This window comes from Lepisosteus oculatus, unplaced genomic scaffold (assembly GCF_040954835.1).
Source record: "Lepisosteus oculatus isolate fLepOcu1 unplaced genomic scaffold, fLepOcu1.hap2 HAP2_SCAFFOLD_371, whole genome shotgun sequence".
Taxonomy (NCBI): domain Eukaryota; kingdom Metazoa; phylum Chordata; class Actinopteri; order Semionotiformes; family Lepisosteidae; genus Lepisosteus; species Lepisosteus oculatus.
In genome coordinates, this window is record NW_027167904.1 from 26,241 (window position 1) to 51,335 (window position 25,095).

At 49.6% G+C, this 25,095-nt stretch overlaps 6 non-coding genes across 6 annotated transcripts; 3 read left to right on the plus strand and 3 right to left on the minus strand.

Annotated features, from left to right (window-relative positions):
• Positions 1–1,355: 1,355 nt before the first annotated feature.
• trnam-cau (transfer RNA methionine (anticodon CAU)) lies at positions 1,356–1,428 on the minus strand. Its single transcript has one exon. It is a non-coding gene; the product is annotated as a tRNA-Met (tRNA).
• A 2,355-nt stretch (positions 1,429–3,783) lies between these two features.
• Positions 3,784–3,855, plus strand: trnae-uuc (transfer RNA glutamic acid (anticodon UUC)). The gene has a single exon. It is a non-coding gene; the product is annotated as a tRNA-Glu (tRNA).
• A 450-nt stretch (positions 3,856–4,305) lies between these two features.
• trnav-cac (transfer RNA valine (anticodon CAC)) lies at positions 4,306–4,378 on the plus strand. Its single transcript has one exon. It is a non-coding gene; the product is annotated as a tRNA-Val (tRNA).
• Positions 4,379–4,999: 621 nt separating this feature from the next.
• Positions 5,000–5,071, minus strand: trnad-guc (transfer RNA aspartic acid (anticodon GUC)). The gene has a single exon. It is a non-coding gene; the product is annotated as a tRNA-Asp (tRNA).
• A 7,464-nt stretch (positions 5,072–12,535) lies between these two features.
• trnar-ucg (transfer RNA arginine (anticodon UCG)) lies at positions 12,536–12,608 on the plus strand. Its single transcript has one exon. It is a non-coding gene; the product is annotated as a tRNA-Arg (tRNA).
• Positions 12,609–21,569: 8,961 nt separating this feature from the next.
• LOC138227437 (5S ribosomal RNA) lies at positions 21,570–21,688 on the minus strand. The gene has a single exon (XR_011184969.1). It is a non-coding gene; the product is annotated as a 5S ribosomal RNA (ribosomal RNA).
• Positions 21,689–25,095: the final 3,407 nt, after the last annotated feature.

Consider the following 25,095-nt stretch of genomic DNA (forward strand, 5'->3'; position numbering starts at 1 on the left):
GTCCTGTGCCAAATCCAATCTACCTTTCTTCCAAGCATACAGGAATGTCAGTGAATTAAATATTGACATATGAAAATACCTAAAAATATGCAATCACACATATGCAGTTTGAGCAAACATAAGACAATACCCAAGTACCACAAACTACCAGGCATCATTAGCAGTTCAGGTGGGGAGCTGTGTCAGCATGCATAGGCTGCAAAGGAACAAGTAATAGGTCTATTCCATGCTTAAAAGAGAAGAAAGAAAACACAACATTTCAGCCGTGGAGCCCTCACACCTGAAGAAGGCTCCACGGCCGAAACGTTGTGTTTTCTTTCTTCTCTTTTCATCTAGTGTCATTAGCCAGTTCCTGTCAAAATAAAATAGAAATGGATAACATTCTAGAGAGAGTTTGAAATACCAAGGTACAATTTAAACCATATTTCTTCCACTACAACCGCATTATTTTGGAGAGATCGCTGAGCCTAACTGTTCTGGCATGCCCGTTAGCCTCCGTCCTGCTTCAGCAATGAATGCAACGGGGCACATTCTGAGGGAGATGCGGTCAATCAGGTTGCAGGAAAACCACGCTATGCTTTTTTTTGAGATCCTGAAAAGGACAGAGGGGCCATGTATATGTGTGCAGCTGGATATGTAATTGCAGGTGGCGTAGCAAATTCTGCTGAAGCCCCACTGCCTGGTGTGGACGGTAGCTGTGCATGTTGCAGCAGAATTGTGCATGTGAGATCAAGGGGGCATGTCATGTGTTTGAGCACTTCACTCCCTTCCGGAAGAGTCCCAAAAATTTGAAAGTTCTTTGGATGACCTGTGGACCGATCTTTCACGATGAAGAATTCCTTAAGAAGATTAGATCTTGGCCCACCATCCCAATGCCTCCATCTCAAAACAGCAACCTCCCACTGCCCTTAGTCTGCAAGGCAGTCCTTTCAAGTGCGATGATGACGCCGGGACCTTCGTTGCCTATTGTACGAGCTGAACTTTTGTGCTCATCAATTCAACGCTCTTTCCATCAACTCATTTTGTCTTTTGACGCTTCGTGTTTTGTGCTCCTTTGACTATCGGCATATCGGGTGACTGCAAACACTGAAGTTCTTGCTTACGGAGTGTGGAACAGTGTTTTCAAGTGATCGCTGTTCTGTCATGTTGACGCCGAGTGAATCTTTCTTTGGCAACATGGGCAGGCTGACAGCAAAAGTAATGGCAAATTTCTTGACTTATTTCTGAATGTGAATGTTCTTTAGAAAAGGGATGCGGCGTTGCTTCTCCCCCGTGTAAAGGTCACGCAGTCCAGACGTGGTTATGAGCGAACAGTTGCCGCAAGTGTTTGAAAAGAGAAGGAGAGGAAGCAGCACTGCCCCGTGTGAGGATCAAACTCAGGACCTTCAGATGATGAGACTGACGCGCGACCAACTACGCCAACGAGGCCAGCTGCAGTGCACAGCCGGAAAGTTTGCCTCATATGGATTTCAGTCGCCCGTTCCCTAATCTTTAGACGCCCTCTGCTGGATGTTGCATTTGCCTTTTGATCTCACCGATACTTTTTTGGTCTGTTTCTGTTGCGAGTCCGTTTTTCAGATCTCACCTAGCACAAGTCTCTCTGGCTGAAGTGGCCTCTCTGCTTCAGCATCGTGCCCTCACTCAGCCATTAAAAACGTCACTCGGACTTCTGACATGCTGACATGAAATGTCAAGAGAGAGTGGCGGAGACGCTTAAGGCAGAGAGAAGATGAAGAGGGGTGTGGCTGCGAAATGATTGACAGCTGCATGACGCTCTCCATGCAAGGTGTGACCACAGGCTAAAAGACACCTTTCGGCACATCAAGCTCTAAACACACACCTGGAGGATGTGGGAAATGATCCAGCTACCTCTCGCATGCAAAGCGAGCGCTGTACCATGCAAGCTAACCCCCCTCGCTGGGGCTCATGCCTCGGTGTCGCCTAGTGCCGCTTGTTCCCCTCTTACCGGGTGCAGTTCACTGCCCTTCGTCTGCAAGGCAGTCGTGTAATTGCGGCTTTCTTGACTTATTGATGAAGGTCTGACTGGACGAGCGAATGACGCCTCTCCCCCGTCCTCAAGCTCGCTGACAGAATAAAATAGAAAGCGCTGCCGTGGCTCATTGGTTTAGGGGTATGATTCTCGCTTAGGGTGTGGGAGGTCCCGGGTTCAACTCCCGGCTGAGCTCTTGTGTGCTCTTTTTGTCCTCGTCCACAAGACTGGGGACTGATATCCACATCACCTTGCAGCATCTGCTTATGGCAAACGATGGAATGTGACTAATGACTGAACGAGCCTGGTGAATACTCATCACGTGGCACAATGAGAGCGTGCAGTCAGCTGTCCAAGGCAGCAACCTCATTGCTCGTTCAAAAGAACACGTACTGAAAACTCATCACCACTATGTCGTAAATGAGCACCGCGATCGCTTGTTGTCATGCGTCCTTACTTGGGAAATGCAGAAGCAAAAACTGCCCTCTCTCAGCCACCGAAACGTGTGCGGCTCGCCTTGCACTCTCTGCGCCTCGCATATTTATGGAGCTGTCTGCTCTTCTTTCTGTTGAAGTACACAAGTTACGGGGCGTACTGCAGACTATGATGTGCTCAATGACAGCTTTCAAGATTTGAAAACTATGAGCTTGATGGCTCAAGTCGAACGAATGTGGTTGTTATGCAATTGATGATCAAACGCACATATTCTAACGATTCGTGAAAGTATGTTCTAAAGGTCCCTGGCTCGATCCCGGGTTTCGGAATTTTGTTTCATCGCTCCCTTTGTTCCTCTCTCCAGCGCCCCCTGCCTAAAATGACGCGTCCCTTTCTCAGCCCGAAACGCAAGCGAGACACCAGCAACAAAACCTACAGGTTTCCGTAGTGTAGTGGTTATCACGTTTGCCTAACATGCGAAAGGTCCCAGGTTCGAGACTGGGTGCAAACAGCCTCTTCTTGCACGCTCCTGCACTTCACAGAGGTCTTGAACCACCAGTCATTTGTTCCCAATGTATTTCCGGTGCCTTCATGCACTCTTGTACCAAACGCATGTTTTTTCTGTACCTGGAGCCGATCATTTGCAATTGGGCTGTCCCGACAGACCAAGACGAGCTCTATCGGCTCAAAAGCAGCGCAACACCTGCGAGAACAACAGAAAGATTAGTACCCAGTGGGGGCCTCTTAGTGAGCCCAAGATCTAATCAAGAATCGACTCCAGCAACAGGGCTGGGCGCATTGTTCCATACTCCGACCACTCTTGGTGTAAACAGGTCCCTCCTGGTCTCTGCATGAAATGCACTTTCCTGCGTTTGCTTTGGTGTAACTGGCTTCCCCTGCATGGGCGAATGTGAAGAAGATCCTTAGTAAGTCATTGAAGAAACCCGAGAAGAGGTCGGGGTGGCCTCTGTCGTTCATCAACGATCCAGTCAGGCAGTACTCCTCTGTAAAGCGCCGTTCGTTCACATCGATTGGCTTTTTTTTGCCTTCATTCATGCAAGTAGTAAAAGCAGACGCCCCTATTCTGCCCTGACCCGGATTTGAACCAGGGTTGTTGCGGCCACAACGCAAAGTACTGACCACTATACGATCACGGCGAGTTACCGATACACACGTGGCAGGGCGGAAAAGGCTGTGCTCTCTTCGTGTGACATAATTCGGAAAAGTCCTGACGTTGCATTTCAACTGAGCCCCAGTATACATCGACCCTTCGACACTCTGAGTGACAACTCTCTTGCGTGTTTTCTCATATTTATGTAGTTTGCTTGCATGATGCCCGGAACAGCAGGGTTGTGCACTCCCATATGGTCTAGCGGTTAGGATTCCTGGTTTTCACCCAGGCGGCCCGGGTTCGACTCCCGGTATGGGAACGTGTCAATTTTGCCTCCTGCTTTCCAAAAGATCAGCACTGTGTACGAAGGAGCCACATTAAAACTACTCAACGTGCAAAACGTGCGAGAAGAGGGGGCGCTTGTTTCCAGCCGAAACTTCTCGCGTGTGAGACGAGCTGACCATCGCTGCAGGAGGTGGAAGGTCACTCTGGTAGACAGGGCTGACCTTCGGCAATAGGATTTATACTCTCCAAGATGATATTTGCACTTTCTGGAGAGGCGATTTTCTCTACTTCAGTAGCCCGATTTCGTCGATTGCGTGGAGAGGGCTGTAGAATGTGGCGCCGTCTTTCCTGCTCCGTCCATGACAGGCGTGCTGGTCTCTGGAGAGAGAGCACGGTCCATCAGCGCACCCCAATAAAGGCACTGGAAGCAGCTGAATCGCATTGGTGAAGCTCAGCGCTGGGCCGCTGGGCACATCTGACCACAGTTTCCGTAGTGTAGTGGTTATCACGTTCGCCTCACACGCGAAAGGTCCCCGGATCGAAACCGGGCGGAAACAGACCAGACTTCTTCTGTCGCCATGCACAAAAGGGGATTGGGGATTCGCCTAGCGCTGTGATCGAACAGACCCACTCACCTCTTAGTGTGGCGGGATCTGCACAGTGCATGTCGCAGCGCATCCTGCTTTCACTTCAATGCGCGTCCTGATGTACCCCGGTCTCCCGCGTGACAGGTGGGGACAGGTGACAGGTCCTATACTAACGAGGAAGACATCTCTCTCTCCGACCCCCGGCATCGTGTCCCGACCCACCGTGCTGGAAGCCGACTCGTGCTGTGATTCCTTTACGGAGCAGAAATGACAACCGAGGAGCCGAGAGATCATTTCAGCATTTCGCGTCTGAACGGAAAACACAAACGACCAACTCGGAATGATTTGCCTTTGACGCTTATCAAAGCGTTCTTTGTGCATCGAACAGACCCACTCACCTTTTAGTGTGGCGGGATCTGCACAGTGCATGTCGCAGTGCTCCCTGCTTTCACTTCAATGTGCTTCCTGATGTCGAGTCGTGTGCCGTGCGGAGGCTCTGAAAGCGAGAGCAATGAAAAGGTGCACGACGCTGTGTTAGAAAACAGAGAAGTGAAAGGCAGTCCTTTCTCTAAGGAGGTAAAAGAAAAGCTACTCCCCGTCGGGGAATCGAACCCCGGTCTCCCGCGTGACAGGCGGGGATACTTGCCACTATACTAACGAGGAAGACATCGCACCCGCCGACCCCCGGCATCGTGTCCGGACCCAGCGTGCTGGAAGGCGACGCGTGCTGTGATTCCTTTACGGAGCAGAAATGACAACCGAGGAGCCGAGAGATCATTTCAGCATTTCGCGTCTGAACGGAAAACACAAACGACCAACTCGGAATGACTTGCTTTGGACGCTTTTCACAGCGTTCTTTGTGCACGACGACTGCGCCGCCTAGCAGATACAAATGGGTTGTACAACTTTGAAGTAGCAAATGGAAGAGGGCTAAGCCTCCTCTCTTTTAGCCCAGGTTCGATCTGTCTCCCAGAATCACCAGGGCGCACGCACACACACACACACCCGTGCCGTTGAAGTGCTCTGCTTCATTTCTGAGGGCAACTCAACATTCACTCCTACCCCGAGTGCAGAAAAGACAGCGTCTGCAGCAACAGCAGCTCAGGTCTCTGCACAGGAGCTAAGCTGCCCCCATCTCCTCTGCTCTGCGGCTCCTACGGAGTGGAGTCCTGCCTGGAGCCGTGTTTGCAGGCGGCGGCTCCCCGCACCCTGTCTGTGCGTCCAAGAGCTCCTGGGAGGAAGAGAGAGCCCTCCCACTCGGGGGCTTTTCCACGGTCTGTGTGAGGAGGGGCGGGTGTGTCCAGCAGCTTATCGAGCGGAAGCCTGGGGCGGCGGAGAGCTGTGATCGTACAGACCTTGAGGTGTCACCTCTTTGTCTGCTTTCCCGCCCCCCCTCCGCCCAAGCTCTGCTCCAAAGTAGCCCGGCAACCCCTCACACCTGCACGTGTCACAACCTAAGGTGTGGTCATGAGACACCCATGGGGTGTTGTTCTGTTCTTGCTAATTGTTTCCTGCCCGTCGCAGGCAGGAGTCCATGCGAGGAAGATGCGCTGGACAGAGCTCAGAGGGCACACCTGGGTGGCTTTCCTTCTGAGTGACGTTCCTGCAACACTCTCCCGCTACTCTTGGTGCGCTCATGCCGCAACACAGGAAGGCTGGAGCAGGTGGCTGCGGGCTCTGTGCACCGCCGAAATAGCTCAGCTGGGAGAGCGTTAGACTGAAGATCTAAAGATCCCGGGTTTCGGTATTTTGTTTCATCGCGCCCTTTGTTCCTCTCTCCAGCGCCCCCTGCCTAAAGTGACGCGTCCCTTTCTCAGCCCGAAACGCAAGCGAGACACCAGCAGCAGGATGACGTAAATTCCTGCTTCGACACGTAACGGCATTATAATCACGTGCAGGAGCTGAGGGCTTTAGTTTTGTTTCGTTTTCCATGGCGTTCGTAAGCGCGCAAATCAAAGGCAAGTCCTGCGTCTAACACGAACGTAAATGCTTTTGAAAGTGTAGTGTGGTGCAGCTTGTAAAATCCTTGTCCACATTTGTGGTTTGTTGATGTTTGTTCTGTCTGCCAAAGTTGCATTTTGACATCCGGACGGGGGGACTTTATCATTTGAACGTGAAGCCAGCCTTAAACCCTCTGAGGCGTGTCTGTCTGCCGGCACGTATCTTGTGAAAGGTATTTTTCTTTAACGGAGAGCAACTTTAAAAAGGTTTCCGCAGCCACCTCGCAGTCCGTGTTTGATTATAGGAGGAATGCGGCGGCGATGGGCTCGCTTTTGTCGTGGCCGAGTGGTTAAGGCGATGGGCTCGAAATGCGTTAGAGCTTCCCCGCGCAGGTTCGAAACCTGCCGACTCCGGCGTTTGCCGCACGTCGCTTTGTGCCTGTGCGGCAGAGGCGAAGTGCCGCTTCTCCTTTCCTGGTACTATAACAATGCGAAATTGCTTGGACCCGCTGCCATGGACATCAATTCTTCAGATAACCACACACTTTGCCTTCGCACCTCTGGTGCTCTGCTTATGCCTTTGAAAACCTAATGAATAAAGCTGAAAGAACCGACACGATATGTAGGTGCTCCTAAAGCACGCAGTAAAGAACTGTTAACAGCAAGGGTTTCAGTGGGTTAACTGAGGAGAAGGCGTGATCGCTAATTGTTGACTTTTTATTTGGTGTTAGAAACACTCTTACTGTGCATGACGTGCAACAAATGTAGCCACAGAAATTGCAGCACGCTTTCATGTATGCTATTGCAGACACCAACGTTGCCTAGATAGAAAACCGAAATAGCCGTGGGTTTGCTTGCTGGTCTGAAGGATCTCTCTTCGAATCTCTATCATTTGTCAATGGAAGTAAAAGGCGTTGCAATCTCATACGTTCAGAATCAAACCCGCAGCTGTTGTTCGACTTTATTTCTTGACTAATTACAACTGAGTGTCGCATGGGCAGTTACGTAAACTTGTCTGGTATATTTGAACACAAATGCCGTTCTTCAATTAAAACTAACAGTACATTGTCAGGGACATTCAGTTCTATACAAACAAGAGACAGACAAGAGAATATTTCTACCGTTCATGTGGACTACGTGTTGACTTACTGATCGGAATAATTGAAAAGTTCGGGTTCATAGCCGATGCAGTGCGTGCTAATTAGAACAGCAACGCTGAGCTCTCAGCACCGTACTGAGCCCAGGTGTTTTTCTAAAGCTGTCAGGTGCAGTTCATTTACATGAAGGAAATCTCTTACTGGGTACGATTACAATGCAGTAAGTAGCACAGACTACTTAGGGAGTAGCCCAATGCGTATAAAAACGACCCAAGCCAGACAGGAGTCGAACCTGCAATCTTCTGATCCGTAGTCAGACGCGTTATCCATTGCACCACTGGCCCTGGTGTGACACTGTAGCACTGCAACTAGTAAAATATTACCCCCGGTCCATTCTTTTCCAAAAGTGAGAAACACCTGTTTTCTGCATTTCGTCTGTTTTAAAACCATATCTCTTTAAACCAAACCAAGAGTTTGTCTTTTGCACTGATATTCTGATTCATTTCGATTTCAAAGACAAAAAAAACATGATCTTCCAAAGCATCATAAAATTGTCCCTTCTTCCAGACTCTACTTCTCTCTTGTAGTAGTACAGCAGACCTTTCCAGGTGAGCAGATCACAGAGTCCGAAATGAGCTTCCTCCATCAAGCAAAGTACCTGAACATGACTCTGTCTTCATAAAAGCGCCCCTGTAATAAAGAAATTAAATCCGAAATCAAGAGGGCAGTTGCCTACTGAAGTTCAAGAAGTTATCAATTTTAACCTAGCAACACATTAAAGGCTGCATCTATACAAGTACGATTCTAGAAATGCTCACCAGATTACGTTTTAAGAAGGAACTGCGCCTCAGGTTCCGCCGAGATCTTAACTCGGATGGCAGGATTCAGAGTCCGGAGTGCGGACTGATGGCGCACGGAGGGTCCACATACTGTGGATCCCTCAGTGATCTTCCACGTATTCAAACCGCCAGCATGTGACTCCCCTGTCCCCGTGACCTCATTGCTCTGCTCTCGCCTCTGTGCAGCCGAGCCCGACTCACGGTAAAGTGAAAAAAAAGATGCCCTCAACGTGAGATTTACTCTGGAGCGAGGATAGATGTTACCTTTTTATCATTGAACAGGATGTATGTGATGTGGCGACTAGGTTCAATTTTGTATCCTCTTTAAAAGATTAAGGACTGGGGTGAGCGTGATTTACCACCCTTTCAGCTAAGAACCCAACGTGCGGACCGTTTAAGCTGCATAGACTCGGTCGTTTAAGTCGTCTCCGTTAGCAGGGTTAAGGTTAAAGAAAAAAAACATTGCTGACTTCTTTTTTTTTGCCAGCCGCCAGCGCTGATTAGCAAGGTTTGTATTTCATGTTTTGCAAGTTGCATCCATTTTAAGAAAAACAAGTCGGGTTAAAGACAGGAAATGAATACTTGCAAGTCTAGCCGTAGGCAGTTGTTTGTAAGGACCAGTTCTGTTTGAGAAGACAGAACAAAGAAGACACCGGTGGGATTCGAACCCAGGATCTCCTATTTACCAGGCAGGCACTTTAACCAACTAAGCCCCGGCGCCCCAGGAGCATTATCCTTTTGCAGCCACTTGGACACACCACTCAGACACATCTGCATTCGGTGTGTGCTCCGCCTGCTCGCTGAGCATGTTGCCACCTTTACATACAATAGCAACATCAACACCAAGAGAAAGGGTGACAAATGGCTTTTATCTGGAACTTTTCATGTCCAAGGAGCTCAATGTGCTTTCTGTGTACAACAGGGCCACTGAACTCCACACTGGCCACTGAACCACAGCAGTGGCTTGCTGGCTTGACATCTCCTAAGGAAAATGTTGAAATCGAATGTGGAACAGGAAAATGGCCCTCGAGTACGAGGGAAAAAAAAGAAAAAGATCATCTGGAGCGCGCCAACCCATGTCCGGACAGCCCAGTTTCATTGACAAGGTGGCTGAGTGGTTAAGGCGATGGACTGCTAATCCATTGTGCTTTGCAGACATGGGTTTGAATCCCATTCTCATCGCTCTCCATGTCTGACACGTGTGCCCGTTCGACGTTGGCCCTCCTGTTGTTTGCTCTGGTGCTAGAGCCATACATTTTCTAGCGGTGGCTGAACATGGTATAGTGGGCCAACGTCGGTATCGAGCAGTGACAGTAACAGTACTTACTGCGCCCCATAAGAAATCGTTTGTCCCCGTTCAAAAGAGATTGTGCAATGTCCTGCGGCGTTCGGAAAGCAAACCTTTGACAGTTTGAAAAGAGGAATTTATTCTGCTTCCCGTGCGTGCAGTAGTTACAAAGTTGAACGTCTTTACACGATCTGCTGCAGTTTTCAGTGGGTGGGCTTTGTCAAATGGCTTGGAAAAACGCACTGTGTTTCGGCTCGGGAAACATCATGAGCAGTGTCCTGCATGTTTTCTGTGTATAGCTGTCTTTTAACGCATACAGAATTCATTCGAAATCATTGATTTCTCCAATTAACAAGGGTCCCTTAAAAGATGAGTCAAAGTAACATCTAATCGGATTAGTTTCCTTAGAGCTGGTTCAGAGTTTGCTCAAGAGTTTACCTTTCACAGATGCGCAAAGAAGAATGTTGGGGGTGCATGCTTCAAGGTGCCTTACAGCTGTAGGGAGTGATTCGAGACGATTCGTGGCGTGTGCTCGTTCCCATATACCGTACGCCCCGGGGTGCAGTGCTAGGATGACGTACAATACCGCTTGGGCAAGTAACGGCGTTATATGCAAGTGCGGGACGTGAGGGTTTTCGTTTGTTCATTTTGTTTTGCTCTGCTTTGCTTTGTTTCGTGGTCAAGAGGCGTAAGGTAAGTCGTAATCCAGGGAGAACACTGGTGGCAAACAGTCCGAGGTGAGAGGTGAGGTCCAAAGTCGAAAAGGCAGAAGGAGAGTCCAATATCCAGAATAAACGAGGTAATGGAAAAAACGCCAGGAAGAGCTCTCAAGGAGTAGACTCAATACCAGCGGGAAGCAGGTAAAGATGGTAAAAATAGCACTGCGTACCGCACGGTGGAGTGTGTGCAGGTGGGTTAACTCGTGCGGCGGCGTTTGTTAATAATCACCCGCTGCTGGTGCTGTTTAGATTGCTTAAGAGTTGGTCTTAACTGCCTGGCGGTCATGACAAGGTCCTCTTTAAGCTGTGGTTTAGTTTTGCATTCATGTGTTTCTAGAGCAGTTATTTATGGGGGTGGGTGGGTCTTTCACAGAGGCTCAGGACAAATCCCCCGCATGAAAGTCTACTGTGTGCGTTCAGACAGTCACAGGTCAAGAGCCAGGCAGGAGGACAATGGACAGAAGAGCCAACGAGCTAAAAATAAAAGAACGAATATGAAAAAGCCACCATCTTTTTCTTTTTGACATTTTCCGACATTCATGCAAGCCAAGACAAAGTTGCTCGTAGCTACTTGTGGATTCAAATACTCTATCGAGTGCTTTGATGAGTTTTTGCAATTTGATTGTCGTCCTGTCAGCCTGTTTCTGTTTTTTTTTTCAATCTAGTGATGGAAAGTAAGAGGGAAATGATGGAGCAATCAATAACCGCTCCGGAAAAATGGCAGAAAGAAATGGCCCGTCACTAAGGACATTTGTGAAGCAGAGGAGTGACATCACCACAAAGGCGACTTATTCTGCTGATCGTTTTGGTGAATAATGATTGAGGCGCGTTAAGAGAAAGGTAGCTGCATCAGCATGCTTAGGCTGCAAAGGATAAAGCAAAGGTTTACTCCATGCTGAAAAGAGAAAAAAAGAAGCACAACGTTTTGGCTGTGGAGCCTTCTGCGCCATCTTCTTTAGCGATGGTGATGATGTTTACATTGGAAAAACTGAGACACCCATACCAGAGGGGCTTGAACCACCAACCTTTCAGTTAACAGCCAAATGCACTAACCGATTGCTCCACAGAGACTGACGGCCGCTTGTGCTCCCTACATTTGCAGGTTTATGGTCAAAGAAAACAATCGTTTGCGCTTCTTGTAGCCAGCAATATTTTTTCACTGACAACCAAGAAATTGATTTCATCTTTCACAAAATGTATGGATTTCTTCAGAAACAAGTTATTCCAGAAAGGAAATGCATTCTTGCATTAAACTGAACCAAGCTGTACATGTTTGTCTGAAATGATACATTTGGCACAACAAGACACGGAGAGAGGCACAGCTGGTATTCAGACCCAGGATCGCCTGCTTACTAGGCAGGCACTTTAAGCCACTAGGGAGCACCGCACTTTTACAGACACTTGGACACATCTGCGCTCGGTGTGCACTTAACATAATCTCTGAGCCCGTTGCCTCTTTCCCATTTAATAGCAGAACTGACGCCAAGAGAAATGATGAGAAATGGCATTTATCTGGCACTTCTCATGGAGCTCAATGCCCTTGACACCTCCCCAAGGCGACAGAGCTGCATTCTTTGGCGACAACATTTTTTCTTTTGTTTTATTTCTATACTTATTGATAGAAAAAAAAAACGATATGTCATGTACTGTAAGGGAAATGTCTCTTTTCATGGGGAAAGCTAGCACCAGCAAATGTTGTGTTTAGAAGAAGTGATTTAACATGACACGTGACCTAATTTACCGGAGCAAAAGCTCACCCAGCAAGCCCTGCTTTACTTCTACAGGAGAGAAGTACTGTAGAGTCTGCAAGATGTTCAGCTGGGTAGCTACGTCAGCATGCCTCGGCTGCAAAGGAACAAGTACTAGGTTTATTGCATGCTGAAAAGAGAAGAACGGAAACACAGCGTTTCGACTGTGAGGTCTTCTCACACCTGAAGAAGCCTCACACCTGTAAAAGGCTCCATGGTTTTCTTTCTTCTCTTTTCAACATGGAATACACCTATTGTCTGCAAGATGTGACAATTTCATGGTGTTTTGGAAGAAAACCTTTTTTCTTTGAATTCAAAATCAATCGGAATTTCAGCACGACACATCAACACTTTTTCTGTTTTAAGGAGATGATATTTTAAACCTGATAAAAATAGTAGGAAACACAAGTTTCTTGCTGTGAAAATTTAGATGGGGAAGTGTACTACTGGTAGCAGTGTAGAGCTCTCTGTGGTGGAGTGTAAGTGCATGTTCTATGGGCCAGTGGCGTAATGGATAACGCGTCTGACTTCGCATCAGAAGATTGTAGGTTCGAGTCCTTCCTGGCTCGTGAGGCTTTTAAACCTCTCAGGTTCCTCGGTAACAGGTTGCCGTCATGTATATGAACTATAGAAAAGCATTTGCCACAACCCGTAAATTAGCACGCAAGTGCGGGCTGGTGAACACAGAACTGTATGGAGATCATCTCCAGCTCCGAGCTCAATTGCAATGAAAAAACATGCAGAACAGAACTGGAGAGCAGCTGAATTTGTGCTCAGTAGGGTGGGGAGGACTCAGCATTGCTATTGTTCTAATTGGCATGAACTGCAGGGGATCTGAATCAGAACATGTCAGTTAGTTCGATCATTGCGTCAATATGTAGGCCACGTTAATATAGAATTATTACTTTGTCTGTCTCGTCTTTGTATATAGCTGAATGTCCCTGACAATTTCATGTTAGTTTTTAAGAACGACATTGGTTCTAATATATACATATATAGCATATAAGGAACACGTAAAAGTTTAGTCCATGCTGAAAAGATAAGAAAACCGCCACAACGTTTCATCTTGGAATAAATCTTTACTTGTTGTTTTGCAGCCTACCCATTCTGATCTAACTCCTCCCTTGAAATTCCCTAACAGATAAGGGTACGTACCGGCTCATGCGATGCTCAGTTGCAATTTGTCCCAAAACAAACAAGAACAGCAGCTGAGGGTTTGAGTTTGAACATGCACTGTATTAAAGCAGCTTTTATTTCCATTGATAAATGCTAGATATTCCTACAGAGATTCTCCAGGTGAGTAAGCGATTCCTGTTTCTGTTTCTATTTCTGTTTCATATATATATACAGTATATATATATATGTTACATGTGTCTCTGCAATAGTATAAATGTGTTATACACTATCAGGGGCTGCTTTTTTGTGCACCTCATCTACAACAAGGGTTTTTTTTTCATTTATGTTTGTGGACCTTCACCATTTGAGGAAGTGAGTTAGATAAGAAAGTTACAGGTATGGTGAGCAATGACTGACAAAGGCACGTACTGCGTATTCCTTACAGAAGAGTAAGCAATTTGTTCTAAAAAACACTGGCTAAAGTCCAACATCGTTAGCAATCTTATTACTTAAATAGAATTAACATCAATAAACTGTAAGGTGCTGGTACATGCGAGTAGATTTGATCTTCTATTAAACAAAAATGCAATTACAGCTCTAAAAAGGTCAACCTAGACTTCTGTAACAGATCTGTTCAGGTCATCGCTGTTCCTCTGACCTTGTGAGTCTTTGGAATTTTAAAAGTGTATTTTGCTTGCCTTTCATGTGGTCTGTGTACAAGTCACTGTGGCGTATGCGGTCCTACACAGCCTTGCTATAGACGTGACGAGCCTCCGCTATGTTGCAATGGAGAACAGGTTCAGTATGGAGCTGCCGAGAAAATTCAGCTGGAAAGCTCGTTGCAGAAAAGCATCGTTATCTGCGTCCAGCTGCAAAGCGTCACTCGTGGGTGCTGAAGAATCGATTTCCAAGGCAGTGGGTCTAGGCGATTTAGAGTGTTAAAGGTCCCAGCGAAAACAAAACAGCGCTGGTCCTTTTTCATGCACGCACGAGAGCAAATGCAAAGGACACCATAGTCGGCAGGATTTGAACCTGCGCAGGGAGACCCAAACAGATCTCAAGTTTGTTGCCTTAACCACTCGGCCACGATTACAGTAAATACGCCAGCTGTTGGCTTCTTGCTACAATCGAACAGGGAGTGCGAGGCGGCGGCAACTTTTTTCAAGTTCGCTCTCCGTTTAAGAAACCTTTTACGCCATACGTGTAAGCAGACACACACCTCAGAGTACTTAAGGGTGGCTTCAAGTTGGAATGATAAAGTCTCCCCGTTCGGACATGAAAATAGAACTTTCTTAGACAGAAAGAAATCAACAACGGAGACATGTGGACGACGATTTCAGTCACTGCACTTTGAATAGCATTTTTACTCGAGTTACAGGAGATGCACGAATGGCCCTTGACCTACGCTCTTACGAATGCCTTGGAACATTCAAAGAGAACAGCCCTCAAGTCCTGCGGTTTATTATAATGCTGTTGCGTGTCGAGGCAGTATTTGACTCCGTCCTACCGTTGAGACACGGGGCGTACTGTAAATGAACTGCACCTGACAGCTTTAGAAAAACACCTGGGCTCAGTACGGTGCTGAGAGCTCAGCGTTGCTGTTCTAATTAGCACGCACTGCATCGGCTATGACCCGAACTTTTCAATTATCCCGAAGGACGGCGCCTGTTTGTGCAGCAGAGTGTCGCCATCAGGAGGCTGGGGCGTAAGAGAGCCACACAGCCCGCAGGGTGAGCGCTCCCAACTGGTCCCAGTCACACCTCTTGCAGGAGCAGCAGCAACCGGAGCTTTTCCGGGGTGGAATCTCCCATCCGGGTGCCGGCCAGGCTCACACCTGCTGGGCTGCCCCGGGGGTGAGCCCAGTTGAGAGTCGCAGGGCCAGATCTAGTCACCGGGGAGAAACGATACAAGTGAAGGATTGCTCGGCTCTCAGCACTTGAAAAGACCGACAAATGTCTCGTTCCCGCCGGAGCTGAATGTACCCGCATGTGTGGTGTCGTCTTCTTCCCCCGCCCCGCTGTGTTTGCTGTATTGTCTCTGAAGCCGGCCCCCCCGAGACGAGACGGGCTGTTCCTGTGCCCCAATTAACACTTTACAGGTGCCATTCCCCGGCATTGTGGCCATTGTCGGTGCTCACACGCGATAAGATAAGGCGGAGGAGAGCGGGGCATGCCCAGCGGCAGACATTCAAGGAGGGGGCAGTGCGAGGTGAGGTGAGGTGCGACACGCCGGAGCCCCAACGCAGCAAATGCGGAGCACTTGTTGGACTGGCATCGAAAGGACGTGTGCGCACGGAGCAAGCCTTCCCTGCGGCGGAGCGCGGGAACTTTCTCCCCCCCTCCCGCTGCAGGGGTTTTGTGCACTGCAGCGGTGCCGAGAGAAAAGCACAGAAGGCAGCAGGCTCTGGAGAGCAGGTAAGAGATGGAGCCTTGTGGGCAGGCGAGCAGGCCCGTTTTTTGGAAATTGCTGAAAAGGTTTGTTCGGTGTGTGGCAGGCGCACGTCGCGAGCTTGCGTGGCGATCTGCCGGTCTGGAGTTATGCAAATGAGGCCGAATTGCATCCCGGGACATGCTGCGAATGCGCAACGGCGACTGCAGATGTGTAGGAAACGGCGCGCTCGTTTTCTCGTTTTGCCCACACTTTTGAGTGTTAGTGTGGCGTGTGAGTGTGTGAAAGAGTGGGCCCAGCAGGAGGCGGTGGCGTGCGGGGCGAGGAGGTGGCCTAGGCTGCGCGATTTGTGCTGTGGGTGCGGGCCGCTTGCAGGGGCCTGTTTAACTCATACTTACCTGGCAGGGGAGATACCTTGATCAGCCTGTAGGTGGAGTAGTTGGATTGTTTTTCTTTTGTTGGAAGCAGTGTTCGATTTGCGGTTTTTGAAATGGCAACCTTTGGATCCCGTAAGAATGCTGTACGTTTTGAGCTCTTGGATGACCTCTTCATGGATCGTATGCAGTTCAGCAGAAAAGTGTTACAGAAGGAACTTGGCTTTGAACCTAGGCACTTGGATTTCATCTTCGCTCTCCCAGGTCAGAAAGCATTTGAGGTTGTATTTGCTACCTATCCTCTGTTTGAACAATGCGTGGATGTGTTTGAGGCAAAAAGAGGCAAAGTTCCTGCACTTGAGAAGATCAACTTGCAGCCTCTGACACAGAGAGAGAGGAAAACGGTGCATGTTGTTATGTTCTCGGAACTGGCAAAGACAGAGGACATTCACACCTGGCTTAACCAGTACTGCACCGTCCACCATGGAACTGAGGTTAGAGATGTTGATGGTATAAAAACAGGAGCAAGGAAATTCGAGGTTCGCTTGCTACCGGACAGCGTAAATGGAGGCTTAAGGCACCTGCCCTCTACAATCCGGCTGGGCGCCTGCAATGGCTATGTGTTTTATGTGGGACAACCAAAGGTGTGTCGGCGCTGTGGTGCTGTGGGACACCTGGCATCGTCCTGCACTGTGAAATGCTGCAAGACCTGTGGCAAACAGGGACATTTAGCCTCTGACTGTTCAATGCTGCCAAAGTGCAATTTATGTGGCTCGGAAGGACACGTTTTTAAGAACTGCCCTCACGCCTACGCCAATAAACTCAAAATGAGAAAGGATGAGGCAGTGCTTGTTTCAGCCAAACCGGCCCGAAAATCCAAAGCAAACAACAAGTCAAACAAAGAACCCTTGTTGGACAAAGACTCTCAGCCTCCAGCCAGGATCAGTCCTGCTGTGGCTCCGGGGCTGGTGGAAGAGAAATCCACTACGCCCCCACAACCGCAGACTGCACCAGACAAGCACGAGGGTTTGAAAACCCCCGAGAACAGCGAGGACCCCTCCCCCACTCCTGCTCCTCAGAACGAGGGCCAGTGTGGGGCCCCCCGGTGGAGCGGGTCCAGCGAGGATACCCAGGATTCAGCGGAGCTGCTTTTCTCAGACTCTGCAAGTGCTACAGATGCCCTCCTCTCCTCCATCCAGTCCATCACGGAGGATCTGCAGCAGCTGGTGGGTGAGGGGGAAGAGGAGACTGGTGCATCGGCTGCACCCCTTTCCCCTCAGTGCTCCCAGGAGCTGGACTTGAGGAAAAGAAAAAATGACTCTGTTTTCTCCCCGAGCGAGGAGGAAGGAGAGCATGGCGATGGGGACAGCTGGAACCTCTCCACCCCTCCCTCTACCCCCTTCCTTGAAATGGACTCTGTGAACGCTTTTACTGCTGCCACCCTGATGAAGGCTCATTCAGAGGATGGCTGGCAGGAAATTGGTAAGAAGAAAAAGAAAAAGAAAAAGGTAACAGGTGAGACCGAAGAGAAATGTGTTTTGTAAAGACTGGTTCCACTTTCTTATGTAATATGGCTCTTAACATAATTTCTCTTAACACAAGAGGTATCAATGACAGAGTTAAATGCCAGTCTGTCTTTGATTACCTCCAGCAGAGAGAGGGAGATGTGTTGATGTTGCAGGAGTGTGCTTTAGCCTATCAAGAGAGGTATAAAAGTTTTGAAGATAGGTGGGATAAAGGGCCTTCTGTTTGGTCAGGGGACAATAACAACAGAGCCTCTGGCGTGGCCATTCTTTTCAAAGGATGGGCATTCAAATTGAAAAGTATTCAGAGGGTCATAGATGGCAGGTTGCTGTGTGTGGATGTGGAATGGGGGACCGTTAACCTGCGGCTAATCAATGTGTATTGCCCTACTGACGTAGGAGGAAGGGTGGAGCTACTCAAGGCACTCTCCCCCCTATTGTTATGCAGCACAGACGTGATAGTGGGAGGGGATTTTAATTGTATCTTAGAGCACACAGACAGGCAGTCTAGCTCGCCGATAAAATTGGATTCCAGCTCACTGGCCCTGCAAAACTTAGTTCAAGACTTTAAACTCTCAGACACATATAGATGTATATATCCCACAACAGCAGGATATACATGGTCAGGGAGGAATAGCAGCTCCAGAATTGACTATTGCTTTGTCTCAGAGAGAGTGAAAGTTGTTGGGGTCACTCTTCAGCCTGTCTTCTTCTCAGATCATCAGGCTTTAGGGTGTAGAGTGGAACTCCAGGGCGGGACTGTCTTTGGCCCAGGCCTCTGGAAACTCAACACAAAGCTGCTAGAGAACGAGGGGGTAGTATCCCGCTACAAGGAGAAACTATCACAGTGGCTGTCCTTGCAGTGTCTGTACGGGTCAGTAGGAGAGTGGTGGGAGGAGGTGAAGGTGAGGACAAAGGCCTTTTTCATGGCTGAGGGAAGGAAGGCTGCTGCCAGACGGAGAGGAGTGCTAGCCAGGAAACAGAGGCAGCTGCAGCGTCTCTACACGATGCTGCACAGTGGCTTCGATGTGCTCGAGGATATCGCCCTTTTAAAAAAGGACATCCGGAGCATAGCCGAAGAAAGTAGTCGAGGAGTGCTGTTAAGAAGCAGAGTGCAGTTCTTGGAAGAAAATGAGAAGTGTACTCGCTTCTTTTTCAGGAAAGTGGTAGGCTCCAAGACTGTCATGGAAAGTGTAGTTGATGAGGAGGGACGAGAGAGAACAGAGCCGAGTGCTATCCTCTCCTGCACCGAGGCCTTCTACTCAAGACTGTACAGCTCTACAGAGGTAAAGGATGAAGATATTCATTTTTTTACCTCAAAGCTAGAAAACATTTTGAGTGAAGAAGATAGGGAAGTACTTGAGAGGGATTTGACAGTAGAAGAGCTGAGACAGGCTATGGAGAGCTTACAGAAGGGGAAAACTCCGGGTGCTGACGGGCTCCCTAAAGAATTTTATTGCACCTTTTGGGATCTGCTTCAGGATTCGCTACTGCTCCTATTCGAGGAAAGCTACAAGACAGAATTGCTGCCTGACTCCTTAAGAGAAGGCACTATCTCTCTCTTGTTTAAGAAAGGAGCAAAAAATGACATAAAGAACTGGAGACCCCTCAGCCTGTTAGGCGTGGACACTAAGATCCTGTCCAAAGCCCTTTTCCTGCGCCTACAAAATGTAGTGGCCTCACTGGTAGGGAAAGAACAGACTTGTGGGATAGCAGGACGCCTGATGAGCGACAACCTGGCCTTGTTGAGGGATGTCTGTCTGTACTCTGAGGATCGCTCCCTCCCTCTGTGCATTTTAGGTGTAGACCTAGAAAAGGCCTTTGACCGCCTAAACCGGCAGTACTTAACATCGGTACTTGAGCACATGAAGTTTGGCCCCATCATGAGAAAGTGGATTAACCTGCTGTACACAGGTAGCAACAGCAGAGTCATGGTTAATGGCAATAGATCACGCACCTTTGAAGTCTGTTCAGGGGTGAGGCAGGGCTGCCCATTATCCCCCTTGTTATTCGTTTTGGCTATGGAGCCCTTAGCCTGTGCCTTGCGCCAGGATCAGGCCATTAATGGGATACCAGTGCCTGGAAGTGGGGGAGGAGAGGTAAAGACGTCTCTATACATGGATGACGTCACCCTGCTCCTCTCTGACAATGCCTCAATTAGCAGAGCTCTGCAGTGCTGTGATCGGTTCTCTTTGGCTTCCTCCGCAAAAATTAACACATCTAAGAGTGAGATTTTTTATCAGAACTGGAGGGAGCCAAAAGAAGGACATGATCTCAGGCTGCAAGAGAAGAGAATTAAGGTCCTGGGGGTGTATTTTGGAGAAGAGATGGGAACAGTAAATTGGCAGAACAAATTGCCAATCTTAAACAAAAAACTGATGCAATGGAAGGACCGAGACCTCACCATGACAGGGAAGGTGCTGGTCATCAAAGCCGAGCTCTTGCCTGTCTTGAATTTTCTGGCTTCTACCTTCCCAATCCCACACCGTGTTGCGGCGGTGCTGAGGAGATTGATGTTTCAATTTCTATGGGGTGGGAAGCAGGAAAGACTCAGAAGGGAAATAATGTACAGGCCGCTACCCTCAGGGGGGAAGTCTGTCCCAGATATTGCTACGAAGCTGCTGTGCATTTTCCTGGCCTCTGTGCTGAGAGGCTTTGCAACAGCACCTGCAGCGCGTACCTGGACTTATTTTTCCAGGCTCTGGGTAGGTAGGGAGGTGTTCAGAGTGTGGGGTGTCAGACCCAAGCTGGACGTCCCACTCTCTGACACATGCCCTGCAATTTATGGGACAGTTAAAAGTTTTCTAAGATCTCACCCAATTGGCCATATTCCCCTCCGAGATGTCAGCGTCCAAAAACTGGAAGATTTCGTAGCACCCCAGAACAATAGGCAGACCCCTGTGGGCATTTTAACATCAGCCCAAACAAGGAAGGTGTGGAAACACACATCCTCTAAATTTCTGTGCAACATTCACAGAGATTTAGCCTGGAGTGTCGTCCACCAGTGCTTACCGGTACGAACTTTCTTGTACCGTAGGGGCCTCACCCCCAGCCCTCGCTGCGTTAGGGTGGGCTGCGGCGAGGAGGAGACTGTGACCCATCTCCTGTGGTCCTGCTTTTTTGCTAAGGCCTTCTGGGCACAGTTTGAAGATTGGTTGCAGGCTCTCTCGCCCCAATTTACCCTGACCGCTGCTTTCATCATATACGGCATCTCTCCTGTCAAACTTCCCCCTGACGTGTTTGACAGGATCTGGGCCGTGGTGAACAGTGGGAAAGACGCCCTGTGGAGAGTGAGGAACATGGGGCTGTTCAAAGGCATCGAGGTCCCAGTCAAGGCAGCAGGTAGCCTGGCCCTGTTCATCACCCGAGAGAACTATTACCTCAGAGATCTGTGGAGAGAAGGGAGGGAGGAAGCAGAAAATCTGTGGGAAATAGAGGGCATTGGACAGTATCTCAAGAAACTGTGAAAAACATTATCATGTTTAAGTAAAGAATGTGATTTGCACCAGAAAAAAAGAAAATTGTTGCTATGTAACTGTTACCGTGTCAAAATGTAATGAGATGTGATCATATATACTGTTTTAAGTATGTATATTAATGTAAAGCTTTCTGATTTGTGATTTCCTGTATTTTTTTGTGAAAAGAAAATAAAGTTCTTAAAAATCGAAATCGGTTCACCCAGGGCGAGGCTCGGCCATTGCACTCCGGCTGTGCTGACCCCTGCGAATTCTCCAAATGTGGGAATCTTGCCTCGGTACTGTATGCTGAGTCTAAAGACAGTTTCACCCGTTTTCTGATTGCTCGGTTCTGTACCAGTGCAGACATGTCAAACAGTGAATGGCTGTACCTCTATTGTATCCGTGCTCAATGAATGAAATCGGTAACAAATGAATATATGTCTAGTTATACGAAAAACGAGTGGTTTATCGACTCATCTTCATTTGCAGATTTAGAGGCAGCTTCGATATTCGTTTTACAGACGGGTTTTTTTTTTTGAATATGGGTCACACACATGCCACAGCAACAAAACATCTCTAGAGATGAGGCTATAGATCACCTTTCCATCCTGCAGGTTTTCCTCCCAAAGCCTACGGCACCAACGGCGACCCCTGCTGGCCGGGAGAGCAAAAGCTTACAGCACCTGGTATTCCCAGGCAGTCTCCCATCCAAGTACTAACCAGGCCCGACGCTGCTTAGCGTCCGAGATCAGACGAGATCGGGCATGTTCAGGGTGGTGTGGCCGTAAGCGAAAGCCCCAGCGCCTGACTCGCTACTTGAAGCTGTGTGTGGCGGGGGTTCCGTGCTCCCCGAGCGGGACTGAAGGATCGTTCGTGTGCCACTCTTTGGAAAGGAGCTGCTTTCCAAATCGCATTGCGTGCCTGGATGTTGGCGAATGCGCTCCCTTGTGTTGACTCGTCCCGCACTGGAGGAGGACAAACAATCTGCACGGAGGAGCACCAGGCAAGTCTTCACCAGACAAAAACTTCCAGTGCACAGCACTCTGGAAACATTTCGGGGCTTTCGTGTGTTTATTTCAGCACGTAAAGCGCACCGGTCCAACACGTCGGCCGGGCGCGCGGCGCCTCCGCCCTCTTGTGGCCTTGCGGCATCAGAGCAAGAGGCTCCTTCTCGCTGCCCTTCCGCTGTGTTGCAGGGCCCCGAGAGGGAACCCGGAGCGCGCACTTTGTGGGGGGCGGGGGACCGCGTTCGCGCTCTGCCCCCGGTCTCTTGCGCGAGTACTAAATCTCACGGACAGGGGGGCCTCGTCATTGATTGTTACAGGTGAGACGGGGATTAGGAGGAGACCCCGACTGATGGGTAAAGGGGAGCACTAACACCAGAGGGACACCCCCGGCGTCTCTTTTTGAGAGACGCCCTGGGGTTTCCTAATGGCCAAGGAGGGTCGGGACCTCGGTTTGACGCCTCCCCCGAAGGACGGCGCCTGTTTTTGCAGCAGAGTGTCGCCATCAGGAGGCTGGGGCGTAAGAGAGCCACACAGCCCGCAGGGTGAGCGCTCCCTACTGGTCCCAGTCACACCTCTTGCAGGAGCAGCAGCAACCGGAGCTTTTCCGGGGTGGAATCTCCCATCCGGGTGCCGGCCAGGCTCACACCTGCTGGGCTGCCCCGGGGGTGAGCCCAGTCGAGAGTCGCAGGGCCAGACCTAGTCACCGGGGAGAAACGATACAAGTGAAGGATTGCTCGGCTCTCGGCACTTGAAAAGACCGACAAATGTCTCGTTCCCGCCGGAGCTGAATGTACCCGCATGTGTGGTGTCGTCTTCTTCCCCCGCCCCGCTGTGTTTGCTGTATTGTCTCTGAAGCCGGCCCCCCCGAGACGAGACGGGCTGTTCCTGTGCCCCAATTAACACTTTACAGGTGCCATTCCCCGGCATTGTGGCCATTGTCGGTGCTCACACGCGATAAGATAAGGCGGAGGAGAGCGGGGCATGCCCAGCGGCAGACATTCAAGGAGGGGGCAGTGCGAGGTGAGGTGAGGTGCGACACGCCGGAGCCCCGACGCAGCTAATGCGGAGCACTTGTTGGACTGGCATCGAAAGGACGTGTGCGCACGGAGCGAGCCTTCCCTGCGGCGGAGCGCGGGAACTTTCTCCCCCCCTCCCGCTGCAGGAGTTGTGTGCGCTGCAGCGGTGCCGAGAGAAAAGCACAGAAGGCAGCAGGCTCTGGAGAGCAGGTAAGAGACGGAGCCTTGTGGGCAGGCGAGCAGGCCCGTTTTTTGGAAATTGCTGAAAAGGTTTGTTCGGTGTGTGGCAGGCGCACGTCGCGAGCTTGCGTGGCGATCTGCCGGTCTGGAGTTATGCAAATGAGGCCGAATTGCATCCCGGGACATGCTGCGAATGCGCAACGGCGACTGCAGATGTGTAGGAAACAGCGCGCTCGTTTTCTCGTTTTGCCCACACTTTTGAGTGTTAGTGTGGCGTGTGAGTGTGTGAAAGAGTGGGCCCAGCAGGAGGCGGTGGCGTGCGGGGCGAGGAGGTGGCCTAGGCTGCGCGATTTGTGCTGTGGGTGCGGGCCGCTTGCAGGGGCCTGTTTAACTCATACTTACCTGGCAGGGGAGATACCTTGATCAGCCTGTAGGTGGAGTAGTTGGATTGTTTTTCTTTTGTTGGAAGCAGTGTTCGATTTGCGGTTTTTGAAATGGCAACCTTTGGATCCCGTAAGAATGCTGCACGTTTTGAGCTCTTGGATGACCTCTTCATGGATCGTATGCAGTTCAGCAGAAAAGTGTTACAGAAGGAACTTGGCTTTGAACCTCGGCACTTGGATTTCATCTTCGCTCTCCCAGGTCAGAAAGCATTTGAGGTTGTATTTGCTACCTATCCTCTGTTTGAACAATGCGTGGATGTGTTTGAGGCAAAAAGAGGCAAAGTTCCTGCACTTGAGAAGATCAACTTGCAGCCTCTGACACAGAGAGAGAGGAAAACGGTGCATGTTGTTATGTTCTCGGAACTGGCAAAGACGGAGGACATTCACACCTGGCTTAACCAGTACTGCACCGTCCACCATGGAACTGAGGTTAGAGATGTTGATGGTATAAAAACAGGAGCAAGGAAATTCGAGGTTCGCTTGCTACTGGACAGCGTAAATGGAGGCTTAAGGCACCTGCCCTCTACAATCCGGCTGGGCGCCTGCAATGGCTATGTGTTTTATGTGGGACAACCAAAGGTGTGTCGGCGCTGTGGTGCTGTGGGACACCTGGCATCGTCCTGCACTGTGAAATGCTGCAAGACCTGTGGCAAACAGGGACATTTAGCCTCTGACTGTTCAATGCTGCCAAAGTGCAATTTATGTGGCTCGGAAGGACACGTTTTTAAGAACTGCCCTCACGCCTACGCCAATAAACTCAAAATGAGAAAGGATGAGGCAGTGCTTGTTTCAGCCAAACCGGCCCGAAAATCCAAAGCAAACAACAAGTCAAACAAAGAACCCTTGTTGGACAAAGACTCTCAGCCTCCAGCCAGGATCAGTCCTGCTGTGGCTCCGGGGCTGGTGGAAGAGAAATCCACTACGCCCCCACAACCGCAGACTGCACCAGACAAGCACGAGGGTTTGAAAACCCCCGAGAACAGCGAGGACCCCTCCCCCACTCCTGCTCCTCAGAACGAGGGCCAGTGTGGGGCCCCCCGGTGGAGCGGGTCCAGCGAGGATACCCAGGATTCAGCGGAGCTGCTTTTCTCAGACTCTGCAAGTGCTACAGATGCCCTCCTCTCCTCCATCCAGTCCATCACGGAGGATCTGCAGCAGCTGGTGGGTGAGGGGGAAGAGGAGACTGGTGCATCGGCTGCACCCCTTTCCCCTCAGTGCTCCCAGGAGCTGGACTTGAGGAAAAGAAAAAATGACTCTGTTTTCTCCCCGAGCGAGGAGGAAGGAGAGCATGGCGATGGGGACAGCTGGAACCTCTCCACCCCTCCCTCTACCCCCTTCCTTGAAATGGACTCTGTGAACGCTTTTACTGCTGCCACCCTGATGAAGGCTCATTCAGAGGATGGCTGGCAGGAAATTGGTAAGAAGAAAAAGAAAAAGAAAAAGGTAACAGGTGAGACCGAAGAGAAATGTGTTTTGTAAAGACTGGTTCCACTTTCTTATGTAATATGGCTCTTAACATAATTTCTCTTAACACAAGAGGTATCAATGACA